An 8874-nucleotide genomic window follows, 5' to 3' on the forward strand; every position below is an offset into this window, starting at 1 on the left:
AGAAATCACAAGTGTTGGAGAGGATGTGGAGAGAACCCTCATGTGCTGCTGGTAGGAAAGCAAACTGGTGCAGCTCTTGAGGGAAATGATATAGAAATTCCTCAAAAAATTAAAAATACAGGGGTGCCTGGGTGGCTCAGTTGGTTAAGCATCTGCCTTCAGCTCAGTTCATGATCCTGGGGTCCTGGGATGGAGCCCCACATCAGGCTCCCTAATCAGCAGGGAGTCTGCTTCCTCCTTCCCACTTGTGTTCTTTCTCACTATCTGTCATTATCTCCGTCTCACTCCCTCTCTTAAATAAATAAAATCTTTCTTAAAAAATTAAAAATACAATTACTATATGATCTAGCAATTCCACTACTTTTTATCAAAAAAAAAAAAAAGGAAATGAAAATGCTAATTCAAAAAGATTCTTGCATGTTTATGCAGAATTATTTACAATAGCCAGGATATGGAAACAACCCAATTGTCCATTGATTTATGAATGGAAAAAAAAGATATGAGATGTATATCTCACATTTTTTTCACCTATTTAGTAATATTCCTGGATATATCCAGGAATATTACTCAGCCATGAATAAGAATGAGACCTTTCCATTTGCAACAATGTGGATAGACCCAGAAGGTATAAGACTAAGTAAATTAAGTCAGACAGAGAAAGACACACATCACATGATTTTACTCACATGTGGAATTTAAGAAACAAAACCAAACAAATAAACAAGGAAAGAGACAAACTAAAAAGAGTCTTAAATACAGAGAACAAACTCTTCAATGCCAGAAGGGAGGTGGTGGGGGATGAGAGAAATAGGTGAAGGGGATTAAGAGTATACTTATCATGATGAGCACTGAGTCATGTTTATACATTTTGAATCATTATATTGTACAACTGAAGCTAATATAATACTATACGTTAATTAAACTTCAATTTTTAAAAGGTACACTGCTCACATAAATAAAACAAATCAAGTAAATAAACAACAAAAGATTAAGCAAAGCAATTAAAAGAAAATATGCATTGTGGTGGTTTCTTACTAATTCCCTAAAAATGACAAACATGATTTTAAAAATGCATTACTAGGGGCACCTGGGTAGCTCAATGGGTTAAGCCTCAGCCTTTGGCTCAGGTCATGATCTCAGGGTCCTGGGATCGAGCCCCACATCGGGCTCTCTGCTCTGTGGGGAGCCTGCTTCCTCCTCTCTCTCTCTCTCTCTCTCTGCCTGCCTGTCTGCCTACTTGTAATCTCTGTCTGTCAAATAAATAAATAAAATATTTAAAAATGCATTACTAGTCCTCAGTCAAGCTAACTCTCTCTTTTTTTTTTTTAAAGATTTCATTCATTCATTTGACAGACAGAGATCACAAGTAGGCAGAGAGAGAGAGAGAGGAGGAAGCAGGCTCCCCACTGAGCAGAGAGCCCGATGCGGGGCTCGATCCCAGGACCCTGAGATCATGACCTGAGCCGAAGGCAGAGGCTTTAACCCACTGAGCCACCCAGGTGCCCCCTAATTCTCTATTTTTATTACCTCCAGTATTCATTTCATTAGCTCAGAAAATTTAAGATCAAAGAGTTGTGCATAACTCATCCTGAAATAAATTTGTCCTTGACCTTACTACCCTCTCAAACCTGAGCCTATGCCTGCTGCTTAGCTCCCCCCTTTCTTTCCACCCTCATCCCTCATCACAGTGGAAATACAGGAAAATAAAGGCAAAGATCCTAAAAGCAGTCAGAAAAAGAGACAATTTACCTTAAAAAAAAAAAAAATGACAGGCAGATGGCTGACTTCTGGATAGCAACAATAAGAGATAGAGCCAGTGGAATAACATCCCAAAGGGGCCAACCTATAATTGACTTAGCTAACTATAAAGATATTTTTTAGATAAACTAATATTGATCAAGCCTATCACCAATATTATCTCATTAAAACTTACCAAGAATACTTTTTAAAAATGTCATCAAATCCCGAAGGACCATACGGTAATGAAAACTAGGTGCTTTCCACATATCTGGGATGATTAGACCAGGAGGTTCTGGACGACACCCGGAAAGAGCCTGCCCAAGAGTGAAATTAACAGGAAAACGCAGAGATAAGAAATGGAGAAAGAACTCATCCTAGAGACCTGAGGCCAGCCATTTCCTTTGGAGTTTGTAAGAATGTGAGATAATAAATTATATTTTGTGTTTATTTTTTCGAAGATTTTATTTACTTATTTGAGAGAAAAAAAGCACAAGTAGTAGGAGTGGCAGACAGAGGAAGGGGGAGAAGCAGGCTCCCTGTGAAGCAGAGAGCCTGATGTGGGATTTGATCCCAGGATCCTGGGAGCATGACCTGAGCCAAAGGCAGTCTCTTAACCAACTGAGTCCCCCAGGCACCCTATATCTTGCGTTTAAAACAAAAGGAGAGATTGTAGGACATTAAATTATACATGAACTATAACAATTGTAATTTATAAAGTCAGAGGTTCCCAGCTGCCTTAGGTAGTAGAGCACACTTCAGGGTCACAAGTTCAAGCCCCACAGTGGGCATAGAGCTTATATTTTTAAAAACATAATTTTTAAAGTGAAGGATACAACATAAAAAATTAAACAGAAATGTAAACATACTTTTGTTTGGCTCATGAGATCTTTTTTAAATGGTCTTTGTTGCCTAAGGAAGACAAGGGGAGGACAGGAAAATGAGCAAGAGGAGAAGCAGGAGAAGAATCCAATAAAAAAAATTCCAGAATGGAAGACTTACATGTGTAGCAGTGGTAAGGCAGGAAAGCAAAAACAGCACTCACATTTCTGGCTTCAGCAATAGTGGCTTGACTTGTTATAGAGATGGGGAAAAAAGTAAAGGATAAGCAGGTTTTACAAACCAAGATAAGATTTATAAGTATAAAGTCTTGGGGCACCTCGGTGGCTCAGTTGGTTAAGTGTCTGGCACTTGATCTCAGCTCAGGTCAGGGTCATGAGATTGAGTCTCATGTCAGGCTTTGCACAAAGGTGGAGGCTGCTTAAGATTCTCTCTCTCAGGGGAGGAGAAGGGACCTAAATATCATCAGGTTCCAGGAATTCAGCTGGATAGTTATCAAACCATTCCAAACACCTACAAACTCAACAGGAGATGAAAGAAAAGAAGAGCCACAATTCTAGGAACAAAAAGCAACCATTTTCCAGAAGGTAGGACATATGGAGAAGTGAATCCGAGGTGACAGGAAGAGAGAACCAGGAGGAGGGGCCGGCTCCCAGCAAGCAGTGGAGCAGCGGAGCACAAAATCGGAACTTTAAGAAGTCGGCTCCACTGAGGGACGTTGCTCTAGAGGCTAAGCGGAAATGGAGCCCTCACAGACACAGTGTGGTCTCAGGTTCTATAGGGTCACATAAAGATCAGGGGTGTCTGAGTGTGGCAGAGCTTGCAGGTATGGGCCGGGGAAGCCGGCTACAGAGAAAGAGCTGAGAAGTGAGCTTTCAGATCAGGGTTACCTTAAACCATGATCCAAGTCACAGTCAGACTACTGCTCCTTGAGCAGGGACCCCACAAGTGGCAGGTCTGGGAGACTTTGGAGACTCCAAACAGGGCTGTGCACCAGACAGAAATGCTCAATCACAGGCCGGGTGAGCTCAGGGTGCAGCCAGAGACCAGGGAGACAGGAGGGATTAACTGCTTTTCTCTGAAAGCACCCTGAGGAGTGGGGCCCTGAGCTCCGGGCTCCTCCAGCCGGAGACTAGGAAGCCGCCATCTTCATTCCCATCCTCCAGAGCTCTACGGAAGGTGTTCAGGGAACAAAAGCTCCAAGAGCAAATGTGAGCAGATTACTTAGCCCAGCCCCTGGCAAGGGCCGTACAATTCTGCCTCAGGCAAAGACATTTGAGGATTATGGCAACAGGCCCCGCCCCCACATCCAGCCAAGAACAAGTTCACCCATCAACGGGAACTCTAAAACATCAGAACTATGGGAATTCAGCTCATAGAAATCATGGCTTTTTTTCCCCCATGATTCTTTAGTCTTTCAAAGTTAAATTTCTTAAATTTTAATTTTTTCTAATTTTATTTTTTTAATTTTTCCTCTTTCCTATTTTAACTTTTTTTATCTTATTGATACCTTTTTTAAAATCTTTTTTTTTTAATTTTCATTGTTATAGTCATAGTCTATCCCTTCATTGTATTTAACCTTGTTTTTTGTATACATATAAATTTTTATATGTAAAAAAAACTTTATATTGAAAGTTTGTATTTCCTTTAACAGATCAAAACATACCCTAAATCTAGCATATTGCTTTGTTCTAGTCTCCAGCCTGATCACATTCTCTCCTTTTTTTTTTTCTTATCTTATCAGTTCCTTTTTTAAAATCTTTTTTAAATTCTCACATTCACGGGTGCCTGGGTGGCTCTGCCAAAGGCAGAGGCTTTAACCCACTGAGCCACCCAGGTACCCCGAACTAAATCTTCTTTTAAAAAAATACCAAACAGGCCGTCGCTCGCCAACGCCAGCGCCGCCTCTCGCTCGCCGAGCTCCAGCCGAAGGAGAAGGGGGGTAAGTAAGGAGGTTTCTGTACCATGGCTCGTACAAAGCAGACTGCCCGCAAATCCACCGGGGGTAAAGCTCCAAGGAAGCAACTGGCTACAAAAGCCGCTCGCAAGAGTGCGCCCTCTACCGGAGGGGTGAAGAAACCTCATCGTTACAGGCCTGGTACTGTGGCACTCCGTGAAATTTGACGTTATCAGAAGTCCACTGAACTTCTGATCCGCAAACTTCCTTTCCAGCGTCTGGTGCGAGAAATTGCTCAGGACTTCAAAACAGACCTGCGCTTCCAGAGTGCAGCTATTGGTGCTTTGCAGGAGGCAAGTGAGGCCTATCTGGTGGGCCTCTTTGAAGACACCAACCTGTGTGCTATCCATGCCAAACGTGTCACAATTATGCCAAAAGACATCCAGCTAGCGCGCCGCATAGGTGGAGAACGTGCTTAAGAAAACATTTCATTCTTTAAAAAAAAAAATTCTCTTCTTCCTGTTATTGGTAGTTCGGAATGTTAGATTTTTTTTTTTTCCATGGGGTCAAAAGGTACCTAAGTATATGATTGCAAGTGGAAAACTAGGGGACAGAAATCAGGTATTGGCAGTTTTTCCATTTTCATTTGTGTGTGAATTTTTAATATAAATGCGGGGACATATAAAGCATTAATGCAAGTCAAAATGTTTCAGTGAACACGTTTCAGCAGTTCAACTTTATAACAATTATAAATAAACCTGTTAAATTTTTCTGGACAATGCCAGCATTTGGATTTTTTTAAAACAAGTAAATTTCTTATTGACGGCAACTAAATGGTGTTTGTAGCATTTTTATCATACAGTAGATCCATCCATTCACTATACTTTTCTGAGTTGTCCTACATGCAAGTACATGTTTTTAATGTTGTCTGTCTTCTGTGCTGTCTGTAAGTTTGCTATTAAAATACATTAAACTATAAAAAAAAAATACCAAACAACACCCTCCTTGCCTAGATATGATGTTTGGGGTGAAGTGGAGCTGGGCTTTCATTTTATACTTTGCGTATATTAAGATAAATAGTTTAAAAAAATACAAGTCATGGGGAGGTACTATACAGCATAGGAAACAGACTCCATTATACTGTAATAGGTCTGTATGGTAACTAGACTTACTGTGGGGATCACCTCACAATATATAAAAATACTGAATCACTATATACACCAAAAACTAATAGGATATTATATCCCAATTATATTAAGGTTTTAAAAATTAAAGAAAAGAAGAAGATACATCTCACTTTTATAATTTGAAGAATCATTCAAGTCCCCAAAAAGATTTTCAATTGTGGGGCATCTGGGTGGCTCAGTTGGTTAGACGTGTGACTTCAGCTCAGGTCGAGCCCCAAGTCAGGCTTCCTGCTCAGTGGGAAGCCTGCTTCTTCCTCTCCCTCTGCCTGCTGCTCCCCCTGCTTGTGCTCTCTGTCTGTCTCACTCTCAAATAAATAAAATCTTAAAAAAAAAAGCTTCAATTGTATCTAAAACATTTATTTGCTTCAGATAATATTCTAATATAAATAACTAGTGATTGATTTATTAGACTTACAATTTTATAGGTCCTGTTGTTTTCCCCTTCCAATCCCACTTTAGCACAGACAATTCCCCAGCTGCAGTTGGTCTGTGGCCATTATACATAGTGATCCCAGCAGTTATTTCTGGTTAATAGTTTTGCTCGTTTCAATCTCTATGACGTATCCTACTTGGGCTTAGAGCAGTCCCCTCCTATTGTCTGACATTATTAATTCAACTTGGTCAAATCTCAACCTCATATACAATACTCAATCGATGGGTTAGCATTGGTGGGGCTTTGCTAGAAGCAGCCCTTTCCTGGAAGGCAGGTGCGCAGACTTTGGACGGTGGTTTTTCTCAATTCTCCGAGGACTTGTCTTCAGGTTTTAAGCATTCTTTGGAAGGCTTTGCTTCCAGGTATCACTCACAAACCCTTTATTTCCATTCACACACAGACTCCAGTTTCTGATTTAAGACTAACAGAGAACATGATTTTGGGTGGATGCCTCTTTCTAGGAGACATCTGCAGATATTGCCAGGACTTCATTCCCACAGGCGTTAAAGACCTCTCTGCTGGGTCACTAGAATGTTCTTCATCCACGGGCGCTCACACAAAATTACATAACATTTTCAGATCTTCCAAATTCGAAGACAATATCAAAATAGGCTCCTGGACCCCGTCAAGTCTTCAACGTCAAAAAACATCAGAAAAGGCTCTGAACCTGTCCCTATGTCAAGCAGAGATCTGAAGGTCAGATCACTGATTCTCAAAGTCGGGTACCCAGGGCAGCAATAGCAGCAGCAGCAGCAGCTGGAAACTTGGTAGAAATGCAGACTCTCTGGTCTTGCCCCAACCCTACTGAAGGAGACTCTCGGGAGGTGGGACCAGACATCTGTGTTTGAAAACATTCCACCCTCCCCCACTCTGGGGAACTCTGCTGCTCCATACGGTTGGACAGACACCAAATTCCATTTAGATAGCACGTCCGTGGATTATCCTACTTGAGAAGCAAAAGCTGTGAATTTGAGTTGGGATGATTCAGGACCATACCTCAGGAAACTGTTCTATAAAACCAAGGGCAGAATGCCCCTTGTTCACTTGTGTGGGAGAGAGCTGGTTGACTTCTGGATGGAGCTGTAGCCTTACTCAAAGACTACGTAGCAAGTCTGGCAAGGCGGTGAACCGTCCCCGTCACGGTAGGCATCCCACAAACCCCTCATTCCTGGGGAAGGATGAGTAATGGCTTTTCTTGCTGAAAGGGGAGGCTTTGAAAAGCAGTGGTGATTAATGCTACTGGCAGAAACTATATAAAGGGTAAGAAGAAGCAGCTCAAAGTACAGACTGCAGATTTTATTTTGTCTGTTTGCTCCCTTCTGAAGGGACACCAAGAAACGTGTTTTTTTGTTTTTTGTTTGTTTTTTTTTTACCTTAAGTGGACAGGAGCTGTGTTGAAGGGGAAGATGGGGCCATAAAGAAAAGAAATGAACCATTTCTGGGGTCTTCCGCATCCCATCTGAAGGAGATACAGGCTGAACCCCAGTGGTGACTCACCGCTCTTGGAGAGCGCCCCCTGTCGCTTCAACTCTGACTGGCAGGAGGACCATGCTCTGACGGACGAAGTCTGAAAATCAAATGATTAACACAGGGATGAAAGGTACAGCATAGGGAATATAGTTCATGGCACTGTAATTGCACTGTATGGTGCCAGATAGTAGCTAGCTATACTTAGAGTGAGCACAGCCTAACGTATCAAGAAGTTTGAATCACTATGTTGTACACCTGCAACTGATGTATCGTGTGTCAGCTACTCTGAAATTAAAAGAAAAAGAAAGAAAGGGAGTTTATGCAATTCTGTCCAAAGATAATGGATATGTAATAACTGGAACATCTCCTTTATTAAAAAAATAAATACAAATAAACACCCACTGGTTTTTCTCCCCGCTAAGTAAGCTATTTCCAGAAAGTCTAAAACAAACAAACAAAAGGGGTGAAAGAGGATGATAAATAATAAGCATCGTAATGAGGATGATTAATAATAATAATAAACAATATGGGATAAAATATGAAATCACTCTGAGTCCAGCAGCAAACTCATCTCCTTTATTGATACACTTACAAGGCTCTTACAGAGAGTCAGCACCTAGACAGAGAAAAAGGGAGCTTCCCAGGAACATATTAATGATAAACTACGTTGGAACATTTCTGCCCATTTTCATTTGTCAAGGCTCAAATCCAAACATACACACTGTCTCACATTTTACTACATTTTCCCTTTTTTTCTTAGCCTTTCAAAGACTGCTTGACCTGTTCATATTCATGGTCCCGGGCTATTGATTAAAGTTAACGTATTTAAATAAATAAAATCTTTAAAAAAAAAAGTTGGGGGAGGGGCACCTGGGTGGCTCAGTCGGTTAAGCGTCTGCCTTCGGCTCAGGTCATGATCTCAGGGTCCTGAGATTGAGCCCCACACTGGGCTCCCTGTTCAGCGGAGAACCTGCTTCTCCCTCTCCCACTCCCCATGCTTGTGTTCCCTCTCTCCTTATGTCTCTCTCTGTCAAAAATAAATAAATAAAATCTTTAAAGTTAACGTATTTAACCTTGGTCCTAATCTCAGATACCTTTTTGTCATCAACTGTCATGACTCCAATCTTTTTCCCACTTTCTGACCCAGGGTAAATCCTCCTTAAATGCCCTCCAGAATGATCTCACCTCTGACCCTGGAGTAACCACCATTCACCTAATTCACTTGACCCTTACTTGTGTACTTGTCTTCTCTCATTGATTCATTGATTTCTCTATATTCCAGGACGTTCAGACCCAACCTTCAAGAACTC

At 41.3% G+C, this 8874-nt stretch overlaps 1 pseudogene; it reads left to right on the forward strand.

Moving 5' to 3' along the window:
• The first annotated feature begins 4461 nt into the window (after window positions 1-4461).
• Window positions 4462-4986, forward strand: LOC122916073 (annotated as a pseudogene).
• Window positions 4987-8874: the final 3888 nt, after the last annotated feature.

The sequence above is a fragment of the Neovison vison genome, chromosome 1, assembly GCF_020171115.1.
Source record: "Neovison vison isolate M4711 chromosome 1, ASM_NN_V1, whole genome shotgun sequence".
Taxonomy (NCBI): Eukaryota; Metazoa; Chordata; class Mammalia; order Carnivora; family Mustelidae; genus Neogale; species Neogale vison.